The sequence below is a fragment of the Zingiber officinale genome, chromosome 3B (genome assembly GCF_018446385.1).
Source record: "Zingiber officinale cultivar Zhangliang chromosome 3B, Zo_v1.1, whole genome shotgun sequence".
NCBI lineage: Eukaryota > Viridiplantae > Streptophyta > Magnoliopsida > Zingiberales > Zingiberaceae > Zingiber > Zingiber officinale.
The window spans coordinates 98,000,779-98,018,834 of NC_055991.1; the positions used below are offsets into that span (position 1 = coordinate 98,000,779).

At 42.3% G+C, this 18,056-nt stretch overlaps 1 non-coding gene across 1 annotated transcript; it reads left to right on the forward strand.

Moving 5' to 3' along the window:
- Positions 1-14,373: 14,373 nt before the first annotated feature.
- On the forward strand, positions 14,374-14,480 carry LOC121968942. The gene has a single exon (XR_006108450.1). It is a non-coding gene; the product is annotated as a small nucleolar RNA R71 (small nucleolar RNA).
- Positions 14,481-18,056: the final 3,576 nt, after the last annotated feature.

The following is an 18,056-nucleotide window of genomic DNA, read 5'->3' on the forward strand; positions in this document are numbered from 1 at the left end:
AAAGATTTGAAGTGAAGCACAAAACTTACAAAGTTCAGTGGCCAAAAGGAATGAACAATAAAACTTACAGCCACGAAGCAAAACACAAAGAATGTCAGAAGGGATTCCTCAGCCAAGAGCTCAACAACACTGTACTCTTGCTTGATCGACAGAGAGTTTTTCAAAATGCTTACCAAACCTCTCTTCTGCCTTCTTCTTATTCTGCTTCTTTCTCACTGTCTTCAGCCAGAGCCGAATCACTATCACCTGTATCGAATCACTGCGACCAACACAGGCATCGCCAATCACTCTTCCTCCTCATCTGATTCTCTGAACTCACACCAATACCATCCATGGTCTTCACTGGTGTCTCTGAGCTCGAACCAAAAAGTAAGAGTCAAGCTGTTGCCAACTGATCGCAGCCAGTGAATGTTGACGCTCCAATTGCACCATTTGCAGTGAAACACAGCAGAAAGAGCACTTGGCCTTATTCTTCTGATGGAGCTTAATTTGAAATTAAGCATTGGCACGACACCTGCAACCTGTAACTCAAAAAGCTTGCAGCAGATGGTTAGATCAGGTGAATCAGAAATCGCAAAGAAACAGCAGAAGACAAACGACATCGTTGTGGATCGGTCAACAGACCGATCCATAGTCTTCCGGACCGATCAGGACACATCCTGATCGGTCTGGGATGATGCTGATCGGTCTGTGGACCGATCAGCCTATGGGTGGATCGGTCCACAGACCGATCCCCCCTATTGCTCTGAATCCTATCGCTACTTACTGATCGGTCCACAGACCGATCAGATAATCCACAGAATGTTCTGTGTGGTTACTGATCGGTCACGAGACCGATCAGATAATCCACAGAATGCTTCTGTGTGGTTACTGATCGGTCACGAGACCGATCAGATAACTAATGTATCACTGGATCGGTCGACAGACCGATCCAGTCAGCCAAAGTATCACTGGATCGGTCAACAGACCGATCCAATGCCTCTGTTGGTTTTAGAGCTTCCCAGCCCTAAACCCTAATGTCTTCCTGGTCCAGAGAACGAGCTACCGAGCCCTCTCTGACCTAGTCTGGAGAACAAGCTACCGAGCCCTCTCTGACTTCCACGTCCGGTCCAGAGACCGAGCTACCGAGCCCTCTCTGACCTAGTCCGGAGAACGAGCTGCCGAGCCCTCTCCGACTTCGTCCGGTCCAGAGAACGAGCTACCAAGCCCTCTCTGACCTAGTCCGGAGAACGAGCTACCGAGCACTCTCCGACTTCGCATGCCAAGTGTCCGTACTTGGACTTTTCCTCTCCACATGATCAACCTTGATCATTAATTAGTCTGAGATTAATTAATATCTGATACAAACTTAAATCAGTGTCAACATCAAAACAACAGCCAGGTCAAACTGTATCAACAATCTCCCCCTTTTTGTTGTTTGACAACACGATTTAAGTTTAGATCAGAAATGTTCATATTTCTCTAATTTTAGGAGAATAAAGATCGTCCCCCTAAGACAGATATAACACCATGTAAGGATAGGGGAATCAAGATCCTCCCCCTAAAACCAAACTTTCATTTATCTCTAAACTTAGTTATCTTCTCCCCCTTTGTCAAACACCGAAAAGGTGCGAATTAGGTAAGAAAACGTTAAAGGACTCCCCCTTAACCCATACTGTCTTTTTCTTAATCCACCTAGAATGCCCTCTAAGTGTATTATAAGACAGTAATAAACAAATAAGAGACATACAAGACATGGCATATGAACAGCATATTAATATCCAATAGGAAGTGAAACATAAAGAAAAAAAACCAGAAAATGAGCAGCATAAATATATGAAATCAGCAAGTATCCAGGTCAGACATAAGTATCCAACAAACAACATCCAAAACATAGATAATCAAAATGACAGCATAGAACAATGTGTATCAATCAGCCTCCTCATCATGAGGAGCATCAGCATCATCAGCTGGAGGAGTGGGTCCCCGAGGTGGCATGCCGCTGCTCGAGGATGGATAGCCCGGGAAATCCTGCGGAGGTGGGTATCTGGCCATCCATCCCATAATCGCCTGATGTGTCGCCAACTGCTGACTGCGTAGATCATCATAGCGCTGGTCAATCCGAACGCGCAGCCCGTGGAGCTCAGCAACCAGCAGCTCATCGTGCTGATCAATGCGGCTCTCCAGCTCGGCGATCTGCCAGCGCAGATCAGGATCTGCCTCTCCATCATCAGCAGCAGCAGCAGGAGGAGCAGCAATAGGAGCAGCCGCAACCTGTCGTGGAGGTGCCCGCGGTAACTCATCTAGTGCTCTCCCATCCTTCCACCGAACCTCCCCATTCTGTCCTATGATGCCAGACTTGGAAAATGTCCGTTTCCCAAGTCTGCAGTCCTGCCTGACCATCTTGACTATTCTACCCTTGGAGACATCAATCTGAAGGGTCTCGAGCCAATCTATAATTATATACCCATAAGGCATATAAACAGTGAACCTGTTTGGCTCACTATAGGAGATGATCGAAAAATAGATGCTGGACATGATGTCAAAGTCGAGACGCCGACGCAATCCATAAAGCATCAGGCAATGATATGGTCGGATCTCAGACAAGGGTTTAGATGTGATTGGCAGAAGGCAGTTTGTGACAATCTTAAAAAGAATGTAATCTGGGGCAGATAGTCATAGGGCTGCAAAGGTAGGAAAATCAACATCTAACTCATCTAGTCCACCTGGTCTAGGATGTCCGAAGAAATACTCATAGACGGAGTCAGATGAGATATCAAAAGGAGAAGGTAAGGGGTCTGGTAAATCAGGATATATAGAAAAGACATTCCCTGAACACCTCCGGCAAGCTAGATAATCAACGAAGGCTGAGAAACTGAAATCAAGAGTCTGCTTAGCAACTTTTGTTTTATAACCTGCATCATTAGTTTGATGAAGATTGTTATAAAACTCAGATACTAAGTCATAATTGATATCTCGTTCTAAATAGACAAGTGAATCAAGTTTGTAATAGGCAATGATTTCTGACACAGATGGACAAAATTCGTCCATGAATTTTCGATCCACAGACCTACAAGGGAGCAATTTGAAAGTCCGTTGTTTAAAGGCTTGTTCAAAATGGTGGTTTGGGAATCTCCCGGAGACAGATGGTTGAGGTCGGGAGGGAGCCTTAGTCTTAGACTTCTCAGGCGACTTAGAGGTTCCTTCACCCACTTGTTTCTTCCTAAGTTTTAACAATGTGATACAATAGGGCAAATAAGTGAGCACCGGAGCCACCAACAACCGAAAACCAAAACAAAATGCACAGCTATGGTGAGGAATGAAACTTAAAAGTTAAGGTAAGTAGTTCTAGGGAAGTATGGAGTTACCTTGGTCCCATTGAAGTATCTTTTGGCTAGGGCTTCGGCGAGCAAAGAGAAGAGAAGAGTTGAGGTGTAGGGAAGAGTCGGCTAGGGCTTCCGCGTGAAAGGGGAAAAGAAAAGATCGGGAAGATTTAAGGGAGATGGGTGTCCAGGTGTTGAAATGATCGGACGGCTGTCCGATCAGGAGATATCAGGAACCTCCTGATCGATCCCTGGACCGATCCAGGAACCTCCTGATCGGTCTGTAGACCGATCAGAAGACGATCAGTAGACTGCTGATCGGTCCCTGGACCGATCAGGGAACCTTCTGATCGGTCTGTAGACCGATCAGAAGGCGATCAGTAGCCCTCTGTGTTCCAGACTAACCTGATCGGTCCCCGGCCCGATCAGGGAACTCCTGATCGGTCTATAAACCGATCAGAAGATGATCAGTAGGCTTCCTAGCGTACAAAATGAACCTGATCGATCCCTGGACCGATCCAGGAAACTCCTGATCGGTCTGTAGACCGATCAGTATCTGATACTGAAATTTCTCCAGTAATTTCAGTAACTGAAATTCGTAGAGGTGTTCAATAATTCGTATAAGTTTCTCCAGTGAAACTTCCAAATCCAGTACCTAGACTCTGAAGAATCTACAAGCATAACTATTTCCTAAAGATCATGGTCTGAAATTGATTATAGCCCGAAGGTTTCAGACATTTAGAAAAACAGACAACTCAAGGCTTGAAACACTGAAATTTCCGTCCTTGTTATGTTTAGTTTCAAGTTTGTCAAAATATAACCAAATTGCTATCATTATTTCAAGTACTTGTCCTAGTTTCAATCAAAATCATGAAAAGTATCGGTCAAAGGTATCAAACAGTCCATCAACCATAGTTACATAATTTCTAGACAAAGGTCCAACCAAGTTTCCTTGGTTGGAATATATGAGCAAGATCTAGGAACCAAATACACATGAATTATGTAATGGTCTTCCCCATACTCAATTTATGTCTCGTCAAACTAATTATTCAAGGATGCATGATACATTTTGAATAATTCGGCTGATCCTAGCATCTCACCCCATTTCTAGCAAACAAAAATAATTTATTAAACCTTATAGTTTGTGTGAGATGTTCCCAAGTTGCCCAAATTAATTTCCCAATTCCTCTTGTTGTTTTAATTGTCCTTATTGATCATGATGGGGTCCTAATGGCTTATTGAGCCAAACACATTCCCAATTCTCTCCTCAAATGACTAAATTCATTTTCCGGAAGAGGTTTGGTGAAAATATCGGCTAGGTTCGATTTTGACTCAACATATGTGAGCGCAATGTCTCCCCTAGCTACATGATCTCTAATGAAGTGATGACGCACTTCAATGTGTTTGGTTCTTGAATGATGGACTGGATTTTTCGTTAGGTTTATTGTGCTGATGTTGTCACACAACACTTGCACTCCCTTATACGAAATCCCATAATCTTCTAGGGTGTGGATCATCCACAACAATTGTGATACACTCTCTCCCATGGCAATGTATTCAGCCTCTGTCGTGGAGAGGGCAACGCAATGTTGCTTCCGACTTGACCAACTAACTAATGATGAACCTACAAATTGGCAACCCCCACTAGTGCTTTTCTGATCCAATTTGCACCCAGCATAATCGGAGTCGGTATAACCTATCAAGTCAAAAGACTCAGTACGAGGGTACCAGAGACCTACTCTAATTGTGCCCTTAAGGTATCTCAGAATTCTCTTAACCGCAATTAAATGAGATTCCTTGGCACATACTTGGTATCTAGCGCACATGCCCACAGCAAAAAGTATGTCCGGTCGACTAGCTGTGAGATATAGAAGACTATCAATCATGCTTCTATATTGCGTTAGATCAACTGGTTTTCCATTCTCATCATTGTCAAGGCGAGTGTTCGTCGCCATTAGAGTGGATACTTCCTTAGAGTCACTCATTTTGAATTTCTTGAGCATCTCTTGAGTGTATTTCGTCTGATGGACATAGATGTCATCTCGAGTTTGTTTGATTTCAAGTCCAAGGAAGAATGTCAATTCTCCCACCAGACTCATCTCAAACTCACTTTCCATGTGAGTGATAAATTCATTCAAATAGTCCTTGTTATTTGAGCCACAAATTATGTCATCGACATACACCTGGGCTACAAATATGTTTTCACCATCTCTACGCAGAAATAGTGTTGGGTCTATTTGACCTCTTACAAAACCCTTTTCTAGTAAGTAAGTTGACAACCTTTCGTACCATGCTCGAGGTGCTTGTTTAAGCCCATAAAGAGCTTTCTTGAGCTTGTACACGTGGTTTGGAGCTTCGGTATTCACAAACCCCGGTGGTTGTTCAACATAGACCTCTTCTTTAATGAAACCATTTAAGAAAGACGATTTAACGTCCATTTGATAGAGTTTGAAACCTCTATGTGCAGCAAAAGCTAGCATTAAACGAATGGACTCTAATCGAGCCACGGGAGCATAAGTCTCATCATAATCGAGACCTTCGACTTGACTATAGCCCTTGGCTACAAGTCTTGCCTTATTTCTTACGACTTCTCCCTTTTGGTTTAACTTATTTTTGAAGACCCATTTGGTTCCAATAATGGTGGTCTTCTTAGGTCTAGGACTAAGTCCCACACTTGGCTCCTTTCAAATTGACCTAACTCATCTTGCATAGCTATAATCCAATCAGGATCGTGCAATGCCTCATCAACTAATTTTGGTTCGATTTCTGAGATCAAGGCGACCTCATTAGACTCATTTCTAAAGAATGACCTAGTCCTAACCCCTTGTTGAATGTCTCCCACAATCTGGTCTTGGGATGACTAGAGGCTATCCTAGATTGCCTTGGTGTTGGCGGTGCCTCATGAGTGGTCTCACTAGACACAGGCAAAGGATCAGACTGAGCCCTCTCTTGCCTTTTCTCATCATCATCGGAGTCAATTTCGACTCTTTCTATGTTTTGATCATTTAAACTTAGATTTCTAAGTTCAAATTGTATTTCTCCTACATCCCTTGATTGATCATTTGATTTAGGAATTTTTCAAATGCTACATCCGAGGACTCTTCAATCAATTTAGTCCTATTGTTGTAGACTCTATAGGCTTTGCTGATGAGAGAGTACCCGACTAGTATCCCTTCGTCATCCTTAGCCGTGAACTTTCCAAGATGATCCTTGGTGTTCAAGATAAACACCTTACAACCAAACACCCTAAGATGTTTAATTGTAGGGGTTCTCCCAAACCAAAGTTCATGGGGAGTCTTACCTAAAAACCTATGTATCAAGACTCGATTTTGCACATAGCAAGCGGTATTCACAGCTTCAGCCCATAAGTAGCTCGGTAGTGAGTACTCATTGAGCATGCTTTGTGCAGCCTCTTGCAAAACTCGGTTCTTTCTCTCCACAACCCCATTTTGTTGTGGGGTCCTTGGAGTAGAGAACTCATGCCTATATCCTTTTTCTTGACAAAATTCTAAAAATCTATGGTTTTGAAATTCTCCACCATGATCACTTCTAATTGTTTTAATTGTTGTTGATTTTTCATTTTCAGTTCTTCTACAAAAGGAAACAAAAACATCTATGGTTTGATCCTTATTTTTCAAAAAGAAAGTCCATGTATATCTAGTAAAATCATCAATGATCACTAAGCAGTATCTACTTCCATTCAATGAAATAACATTACTGAAATCAAACAAATCCATATGCAATAAATCTAAGGCAGTAGATGTACTTACAACGCTTTTACCTTTATGAGACGCTTTTGTTTGCTTACCCTTTTGACATGCATCACATAACTTTGTCTTTTGGTACTTGATGCTCAGTAAGTCTCGCACTAATCCTTTGTTGGCCAGTTTTCGAATATTCTTCATGTTTACGTGGGCCAACCTTCTATGCCACAGCCATGATTCTTCTTCTTTTGACATGAAACACTTAGCAGAGGCATTAGTAACACTTTTAAAAGATACTTGGTAAATGTTATCTACCCTTGTGCCTACTAGTACCGTGTCAAGTGTGTCAACGTGTTTGACCATACATTGACTTGAATGAAACTCAATTGTGTAACCCGTATCACACAATTGGCTGACACTTAGGAGATTAAAGGTCATCCCCTTGACTAGAAGGACATTCTTTATTTGGAGACATTCGGATATATGAATATCTCCAACTCCTATAACCTTAAGGCTACCATTATTACCAAAGGACACATTACCTCTATTTTTATTTTGAAGGGTAGTAAAAAGTGACTTGTCCCCGGTCATGTGCTTAGAGCATCCACTATCAACAAACCAAGTTGATAGATGCTCCCCCTTGACAAATGCCTACAAGACACGAAAGATAGATGTTTTAGGTACCCAAATCTTGGGACCTAATGCATCTACAATGAAGGACCTAGGAACCCATGCCTTGGTCACACCCTTTCTAGTCTCATGAACCCTAGAAGCATGTGATCTATGAAATTGGGTTCTAGACACTAGGGAAATGAAACTAGACTCCTTAGGTTGATATCCTAACCCAGCCTTGTTGTAGACCGCCCTTTGGGCATTTAGAATCATATCTAAGGTCTTAGAGCTAGTTGAGAATTTCTCAAGCATTTTCTTGAGTTTCTCAACTTCACTCTTTAAGGCTTTGTTTTCATCCTCAAGAAGCTCTTGATGTAGGTCTTCAACCTCATCTTCCCTAAGAGTCTTCAAGTGTTCTACTTCAGCTTTTAATGATTTGATTTCAGTTTTTGATTTCTTAAGAAAAGTAGATAAATGAGCAATAGTTCTATAGCATTTTTCTAAGTGAGGAGAAGTTACCTCTTCATCATCCGAAGATGATGAAGCCGCGGCTGATGTATCACTTCCGGAATCTGATTCCTCCCTTGCCATGAGCGCTAATTGACGAGTGCTTTTCTTCTTCTTCTCTTCCTTCGATGAGCTTGAGGAGGATTCATCCCAAGTAGCTTTGAGAGCTTTCTTCTTCTTGGCCCTTTCCTCCTTCTTCTTGAGTTTTGGACACTCGCTCCGATAGTGTCCTTTCTTGCTACACTCATAACATGTAACATTAGTCTTATCAACATTCTGATCAATAGACTTACCTTTCCCTTTGTATCTCCGGCTCCTTCTCATGATTCTCCTTACGAAGTTGGCCATCTCGCTTGATGATGATCCACCTTCATCATCGGACTCGGAGGAGGATGAAGATGTAGGAATCTCTTTCTCCTTCTTCTTTTCTTTCTTCCTTCTTCCATCCTTGCTCTTTTCTCCTGCAACTAAGGCAATACCTTTCTCTTTTTGACCCTTGTTAGCAAGTTCATGAAGTTCCATTTCACAAAAGAATTCATCTAATTTAACAATTGAAAGATCCTTGGAGACCTTGTAGGCATCTAACATAGATGACCACAAGGCATTCCTCGGAAAGGCTTTGAGAGCATACCTTACAAGATCACGATTCTCTACGCGTTCATCTACGGAATGAAGACCATTGATGATCTCTTTGAACCTTCCGTGCAGTTCACTTACCGTTTCGTTCTCCTTCATGGTGAGATTTTGTAGTTGGTTTAGGAACAAGTCTCTCTTGGCGATCCGAGAGTCTCGAGTTCCTTCTTGAAGCTCGATGAGCTTGTTCCACAAATCTTTTGCGCTCACAAATGGACCTACCTTGACAAGTTGATCTTTAGCTATCCCACATTGTAGAGTGACCACCGCCTTGGCATCGGCTTGTCCTTTGCGAGTTTGCTCGGCGGACCACCTTGACGACTCTAGTTCCTTACCTTCTTCGTCCTTCGAAGGTGTGAACCCTTCCTTGACCGAGAACCACATGGAGATGTCGGTCTTGAGATAATACTCCATACGGCTCTTCCAATATTGGAAGTCCGCTCCGTCGAAGTAGGGTGGACGATTGGTGTTAAAACCTTCCTTCATAGCCATCTTCTTGCTCTTTAGGGTGTTAATCCGGATGAAGAGCGCCTCACTCTGATACCACTTGTTAGGACCTTCGGATGGCTAGAGAGGGGGGGTATGAATAGCCTCCACTAAAAACTCAATTAATTCCTCACAAAAGCTTGTTAGCACAGCGGAAATAAGCAAAAAGAAAACTGATGCAAGGAAAAGAAACAACCCACCACTAACACAACAAGGATGTACGAGGTTCGGGGATAACTTGCCCCTACTCCTCGGCGTGTCCGTAAGGTGGACGATCCCTTGATCTTTCGGTAGATCACACCCCGGACAAATTCCGGCTAAGTATTTTTCCTTCTCGGTGGAGTAACCTCTCCACAAAGTCACAAAAAAGATTTGAAGTGAAGCACAAAACTTACTGAGTTCATTGGACAAAGGAATGAACAATAAAACTTACAGCCACGAAGCAAAATGCAAAGAAAGTCAGAAGGGATTCCTCAGCCAAGAGCTCAACAACACTGCACTCTTGCTTGATCGACAGAGAGTTTTTCAAAATGCTTACCAAACCTCTCTTCTACCTTCTTCTTATTCTGCTTCTTTCTCACTGTCTTCAGCCAAAGCCGAATCACTATCACCTGTATCGAATCACTGCGACCAACACAGGCATCGCCAATCACTCTTCCTCCTCATCTGGTTCTCTGAACTCACACCAATATCATCCATGGTCTTCACTGGTGTCTCTGAGCTCGAACCAAAAAGTAAGAGTCAAGATGTTGCCAACTGATCGCAGCCAGTGAACGTTGACGCTCCAATTGCACCATTTGCAGCGAAACACAGCAGAAAGAGCACTTGGCCTTATTCTTCTGATGGAGCTTAATTTGAAATTAAGCATTGGCACGACACCTGCAACCTGTAACTCAAAAATCTTGCAGCAGATGGTTAGATCAGGTGAATCAGAAATCGCAGAGAAACAACAGAAGACAAACAACATCGTTGTGGATCGGTCAACAGACCGATCCATAGCCTTCCGGACTGATCAGGACACATCCTGATCGGTCTGGGATGATTCTGATCGGTCTGTGGACCGATCAGACTATGGGTGGATCGGTCCACAGACCGATCCCCCCTATTGCTCTGAATCCTATCGCTACTTACTGATCGGTCCACAGACCGATCAGATAATCCACAGAATGTTCTGTGTGGTTACTGATCGGTCACGAGACCGATCAGATAATCCACAGAATGCTTCTGTGTGGTTACTGATCGGTCACGAGACCGATCAGATAACTAATGTATCACTGGATCGGTCGACAGACCGATCCAGTCAGCCAAAGTATCACTGGATCGGTCAACAGACCGATCCAATGCCTCTGTTGGTTTTAGAGCTTCCCAGCCCTAAACCCTAATGTCTTCCTGGTCCAGAGAACGAGCTACCGAGCCCTCTCTGACCTAGTCTGGAGAACAAGCTACCGAGCCCTCTCTGACTTCCACGTCCGGTCCAGAGACCGAGCTACCGAGCCCTCTCTGACCTAGTCCAGAGAACGAGCTGCCGAGCCCTCTCCGACTTCGTCCGGTCCAGAGAACGAGCTACCGAGCCCTCTCTGACTTCGTCCGGTCCAGAGAACGAGCTACCAAGCCCTCTCTGACCTAGTCCGGAGAACGAGCTACCGAGCCCTCTCCGACTTCGCGTGCCAAGTGTCCGTACTTGGACTTTTCCTCTCCACATGATCAACCTTGATCATTAATTAGTCTGAGATTAATTAATATCTGATACAAACTTAAATCAGTGTCAACATCAAAACAACAGCCAGGTCAGACTGTATCAACAGGTATAAGTCTTGGTCTAACCTTAAGGATCTTATTTTCACTATACTTAAGTACTTAAGCTTGAATAGTAGAAATATTTTTGGAATAGTTATGATTTATCCAAATTGTTTAATACTTTTGTTCCCATGGTGATTTCTTACTTACATTTTGGTTACTAGATGACCTCGGATCATGGAAGCTCATTTGGAAAAATCTAAATCCCAACATATGCGCATTTGTGACTAGTGCTACACTATAGCACCAAATAAAAAAAATATGAATAAGGGATAAAAAAACAGTTGTCGTGAGTGGAAACTAACAATTCCCCCCTTTGAGATCGAGTTAGGTTACTGAGGAAATGAATGTTATGTTTCTCTTGATTCCGAGTAGTATCCTTTGAGACCTTGTGTAATTTAAGGAAAACAAACCAAGTGTATGGCAGGTAAGTGTCTATCACCGGGAACATTAGGAACTTAATTGTATGATGACTTAACTAGGACAGAGAATTGAAACTTGAAGAATTTGAGTTACTTATTGCACCGAGCACAAAGAACTTATGATTAGGCCATACTTAGGTTATTCTACAATCGTGCTTATCAATGAAACTAGTTGATGGAGTTAGGCGAATGCACTAGGGATTATGAAACACTGGCAGGCTCTCATGAACATAGCTTGCAGCATTTTGCTTGAGGACAAGTTAAGGTTCAGGTCTGCGGGTGTGATGTGCGTAAATATTATGATCGTTTATGCACGTTTTAATGCACATTCACTTGCTTTATACGTATATATTCTTTGCATGATCGCCTCTTTTATCATGTACTCATCATATATACTCTTTTGTTCGGATATCTGCTCTTTGTTTGGTTTTGTGCTGACAGGGACAACTTTCGGAGCAAAAATAGTGATTGTCAACGCACCAGAATGAGCCAGAGAACACGGCCGTGCAACCTCGCATGACCATGCAACCTCGCACGGCCATGTGGCCAAACAGAAGAGGAGCAGTGAACGACCGTGCAACTCTTGCACGATCGTGCGGCCAACTAGAGGCAGATCAGAGCATGGCCGTGCAAACCTGCACGGCCGTGCCCCCTCCAACGACCAAAGCCAAGCAAGGAACGGTCATGCAACCCTGCACGACCGTGTCCCAGGAGCCGAGCCCGAAGTTCACACAGCCGTGCCAATTGGCATGGTTGTGCAGCGCGGCCAAAGACAAGAAAGGGCATAGCCATGCCATATTGGCACGGTCGTGCCGCCACAGTCATGCCCTAGCCTATAAAAGGGTTTTAGCCCTTCTCATCAAAAGGGGGGAGCCGGAAGCGAGCCGTCAAAGAGGGAATCACCTTGGTGCAGTTCCACATCGTCAAGGACCTTCGTCCAGCGATCCTTCATCACCACATCAACTCCAGAAGCAAAGGATTGGATCCAAAGATCACTCGTCATCATTGAATAAGCATCCTTTCTCTTTCTCTCTTCTTGTTTGAGATTGTATGTTTAATTACATCATGTCTTCGGGTTTTTCTCCGGTGTCTATGGAATAGATTCCTTGTTCTAGGATTAGGAAGTAGTTGTGGATCGGTTTGATGTAAGACTCTTACTTATGCTTATATTCATTGCATGATTTATCATGCTTTGTTTCAATTGTGTATTAATTGATTGTGTAGGAATTGCTAACCTCATAGAGAGATTATCTTAGATCGTACACCCGAGGGGCCCTAGTGATAGGGGTAACCCGTTCACGGACATCTAGGGTATTTCCTCGAAAGGAGAGGCAACTTCTCCGCAAGGAAATAAGAGACCAAACTGAACCCTTACTTCTATCCTTAATGACATCAATTAGAGTTGCGTTCTTATGATCTACCGAGGCGCTCTAGTGACAGGGGTTAACCGTAACAGGATTTCACAGGGATCTTCTTTATTTAGTGCTTAAGAATAGTAGCTTTAGCTTCCAGCGAATCAATGTTGATGGACAATGAGTAGAGGATAGAACGTGATACATCAATACCACCATAAGGAAACCAAATTCCTAGAACTCTTCATAAACCAAGTAAATTACTCTCTCCTCACTAGTTCTCGTTTCCACTTCTCATTCTCTTTTCTTTAGATAACTCATAATCATCGATAGTTTAGCTAATCTTAAGTGAACCATTGCTAGTTCTTATAACGAGCCCTCGTGGGATCGATAATCTTTATTACTGACGACGAATCCGTGCACTTACAGAATCGCAACAAATATCCCCTTTTCTTCTTTTGTTGGACATATGTCTTTCAGGAATTTGGCAAACTTTGACATTTGTTGAATCACATCAATCAAAGGTACCTCAACACAAATATCTTTAACTTTATCCAGAAATCTGCCGAACTCTTCATCTTTGTTCATCATGATTAATCTTTGGGGAAAAGGGATTACTTGACTTTGATGGTAAAGTGAAAGAGTCTCTTCAACCTTCTTGGTACTCTCCTCTTCATCTTGAATCTGAATTGGTTCAAGTGTTGGAGGAGAGAGCTCTTCTTGACTTTTCATCCCTTTTGGAGCAGTCACTTGATAATCTCCCAAGGTCCGTTCGCTCCTAAGTTCAATTCTGTTACAGTGTTCCATTGGGTTGACATCATAATTTCCTAGAAATTGTCCTGGTGCTCTTAAAGATGAGGAAGTTATCTGGGAAATTTGGCTATCTTATATTTTCTGGTGCTTCTCTGAATTGTCTATTCTTTGAGTGAGTAGCTTGATCTCTTGCTTCATTTCGTCCAATTTAGAAAATTGATACCCTTGAGAAGATTTTTGTTGATAGCTTTGTTGTCCAGGCTGATAGCTTGGTTTAATCCCCGTGGATGGTCCTTGTTCTTGATTATTTCTATAAGAGAAGTTTGGATGATTCTTCCAACCAGGGTTGTATGTGTTGGAGTATGGATTATTCTGTTTCTGATTATAACTCATGATAGCATCACACTGCTCTATTTGATTAATTTGTGTAGAAATAGCTCCTAAAGGACATGAGTCATGAGAATGATCTGAGCTTCCACAAGTTTCACAAACACATCCTACGACATTTACCGTGCTAGAATTTGTACCCATGTTTTCCATCTTTTTAGTGAGAGAATCCAGTTTTGAAGACATCAAAGTAATTGCATCTACGTCAAATTTTCCTGATACTTTAGCTGGGGTGTATAAGACTAGCCTCCACTTCTTTCTGTTGCCCATTGATTATGGTTTTGTGCTACTCTGAATTATAACCTCTGCCTCATCTAAACTTTTATTCATAAGTGTCCCTCCAGCTATAGAATCTAGAGACACCTTTGTATGATAGTTGATGTCATTATAAAAAGTATGTAAAACTAATCATTTTTCTAATCCATGATGTGAGCATTATCTGAGCATATTGTTGTATCTATCACATGCTTCAAATAAAGATTCTGGGTCTGATTGTCTGAAGCTTGCAATTAGATTTCTCATATGAGCGGTTTTACTTGGAGGATAGAATATATCAAGGAAATGTTGCTCGCATTGCTCCCAAGTGGTTATGTTGTTAGTTGGTAAAGAATTCAACCATTGTTTTCTCTATCTCTTAAAGAAAATCCAAATAATAATAATCTCACTGCTTCAGATGGAACATTGTTCATCTTCATTGTGCTACAAATTTCGTAGAAAATTTCAAGATGTTGATTAGGATCTTCGTGTGGTCCGCCTCCAAACTGATTTTGTTGCACCATAGTGATTATTGCAAGCTTGATCTCAAAATGTTTGGCTTCAATAGATGGTCTTGTGATACTAGAATGAAGCCCTCTGGCATAGGGTGTTGCATAATCTTTCAATGGTTTGTTTGCCATATTAGAGTGTTCTTGTTCTTCTTGATTTCTTTGCAAAATCTTCCTTCTATGAAAAGTTCTACCAATCTCTAGATCAAGAGGTAATAGATTTCCTGCAAAGTTAGATCTACGCATACAAGAACAAGATCTCAAGTTTTTTTTTTAGAATTTCTTTTTACTTAAAAAACAAAGTAGATCAAAATGCTGAAAATATAAAATGCAAAATTTGAATTGCAGCAAGTTAAATTGCAAGAAAAGTAAACAAAAATAAAAGGTAGGATTGTGAAAATAGAATTTCTAAGACTAGTTACAACTATGTAATAGAAAAGAAAAAAAAGGTCTACTCTAACTCAAATGATTATCTCTAATGTTATAGATGCAGTCCCCGGCAATGACGCCAAAAACTTGTTAATGCAACCGCAAATGCATGATTTTATCGTAAGTAATAAAAAGATATCGAATCTACAAGAACTGATTATAAGCACTAGAGATTTTTCACAACAAATTAGCTAAACAATCGACAAAGGAAGTGAACGTACTGAGTAGCAACTAGAAATAGAAATAGAAAAGCAAATGTAAGAACTTGGTTTTGTGAGAGTTCTAGGAGTCCAGTTTCATTGTGATATTTATCAATGTAAGGTGATCTATCAATTCTTATCCTCAATTGTCATGAATTTACAGGAAGTTAGCGGTTTCCTCCTGCAGAAGTCAACCGGCAAGGAACTTTTATCTATACCTCTAGTAATTTGATAGTAATGGTCTCCATGAAGTCCATTAGCTGGGCAACCTATCACTAACGCCCTCGGTCATACAACATAGAAGCACATCACCATTCAATCCACATAAAGGCATAGGGAATAAATGCACTCAACCAATCCATCTCCTTGTAAGACTAGCTTCACCCTTCAAGGTGATTCCCTAGATGTATGTTAACGGGGCAGCTTGTCACTAGCGCCCCTCAGTCGTACGATCTAGGGAATCCCTCTATGAGATCCACAAGTAGCGCAAGCATTCAATCAAGCATGAAAATCAGATCTAAACACAGCAATCCATACAAGATCAAATAGATTCAAAACATAACAACATCATCGATATATGAAATTGGCACATACATGAGATTCTTACATCAAATCATACCACAAATACTCCCTTAGTCCTAGAACAATGAATCTACTCCATAATGTAAAGATAGAGATCCGAAGACAAAGAGATCACAAACATTTCAACCCAAATCGAGAGAAGGGAATAGAAATGCTTATCTAGCGATGATGAGTGATCTTCGGAACCAATCCCTCACTTCTGGTGTTGAATATGAGATGGAAATGGCTTAGGAACGCTGGATCACTGCTGAAGATTGACCCCAAACTTGATCTCCCCAAAAGGGAGAGCCTCCTCCCTTTGAAAAGAGGGAGAAGCTCCTTATATAGTAGAGGGCAGGGGCACCACACGGCCCGTGCCACGACCGTGTGGTACACATGACCCCAATTGCTCTGCCCTCGGCCAAGGTCACACGGTCATGTGGCCTTCACACGACCGTGTGGCCTTCACACGATCGTGTACTATTCTTTCTTTGGTTGGCTCACACGGTTGTGTGGCACACACGACCGTGCCAATCTTTGCCTCTAGAAACCTCACATGATTGTGTGACACACAAGGCCTGGGCTTGCCTCTTCTCTAGAATGTTGCACGGCCATGTGGAGAAATTGCTTGGGCCATGTAGATCTACACGACCAGGTTCTAGTTGTGCTTGCTCGGATGACATGGCCATGTCAATCCACACGGTCGTGTCCTTCTCCTCCTCTGGTGAAGCTACACGGCCTATCTGCTCCACAGGGCCAAGGTCATTTTCCTCCCTGCTCCTTTAACACGGTCATGTTGCTCACATGGCTAATGTTGTCTTCCTTTGCTTGTTGCCTAGATCAGCCACGAATACCATTTCTTCTCCAAATTCGACTCCTAAAGACAGAAAATACACAAGAGCAGATCTCCAAACAAATAAAAGTATTTATGTTGAAAGTAAGTCAAAGAGTATGAAAGTGTATAGACAAAGCATGTGTAAAATATGTAAATGCGCGTTAAAACATACTAAACAAGTGTATACAATCTACGCACATCAGCAGCCTATCACCAGCGCCCCTCGGTCATACAACATAGAAGCACATCACCATTCAATCCACATAAAGGCATAGGGAATAAATGCACTTAACCAATCCACCTCCTTGTAAGACTAACTTCACCCTTCAAAGTGATTCCCTAGATGTCCGTTAGTGGAGCAGCCTTTCACTAGCGCTCCTCGGTCATACGATCTAGGAAATCCCTCTACGAGATCCACAAGTAGTACAAACATCCAATCAAGCATGGAAATCAGATCCAAACACAGCAATCTACACAAGATCAAATAGATACAAAACATAACAACATCATTGATATATGAAATTGGTACATCCATGAGATTCTTACATCAAATCACATCACAAATACTCCCTTAGTCCTAGAACAATGAATCTACTCCATAATGTAAAGATAGAGATCCAAATATATCACAAACATTTCGATCCAAATCGAGAGAAGAGAATAGAAATACTAATCTAGCGATGATGAGTGATCTTTGGAACCAATCCCTCGCTTCTGGAGTTGAATCTGAGATGGAAATGGCTTAGGAATCCTTTATCACAGCTGGAGAAGATGGAGATTGGCCCAAACTTAATCTCCCCAAAAGGAGAGCCTCCCCCCTTTCCAAAGAGGAAGAAGATCTTTATATTGTTAGGATCCTTCGTACGGCTAGAGAGGGGGGTGTGAATAGCCGCCCCAAATTCTCGCGTTCTTCCTACAGTTAGGGTTAGTCGCAGCGGAAATACAAGGAAGAAACTAAGGAGAAGAAAAACAAACCGATGTAACGAGGTTCGGAGATGAACTCCTACTCCTCGGCGTGTCCGTAAGGTGGACGAAGCCTACCAATCCGTCGGTGGATGAGTCCCCGGAGAACCGGCTAAATATGAGCTCCTTATGGGTGGAGAAACCTCGCCACAACTACTTCTTGCAACAGCAAGATAAGGAGTACAAATACAAGAGAAGCAAGAAGTAAATACACAGCAAATGTAAGCAACCCTTGCCTTCTTGTCGACTGTTGAAGAAGCAACAGCTTCTCAGACGCCAACCACAGCAGCAGCTCAGTCGGAGTCCCAGTAGAAGGAAGAAGCTCACGCGAAGCTTTGAAGAAGAGCTC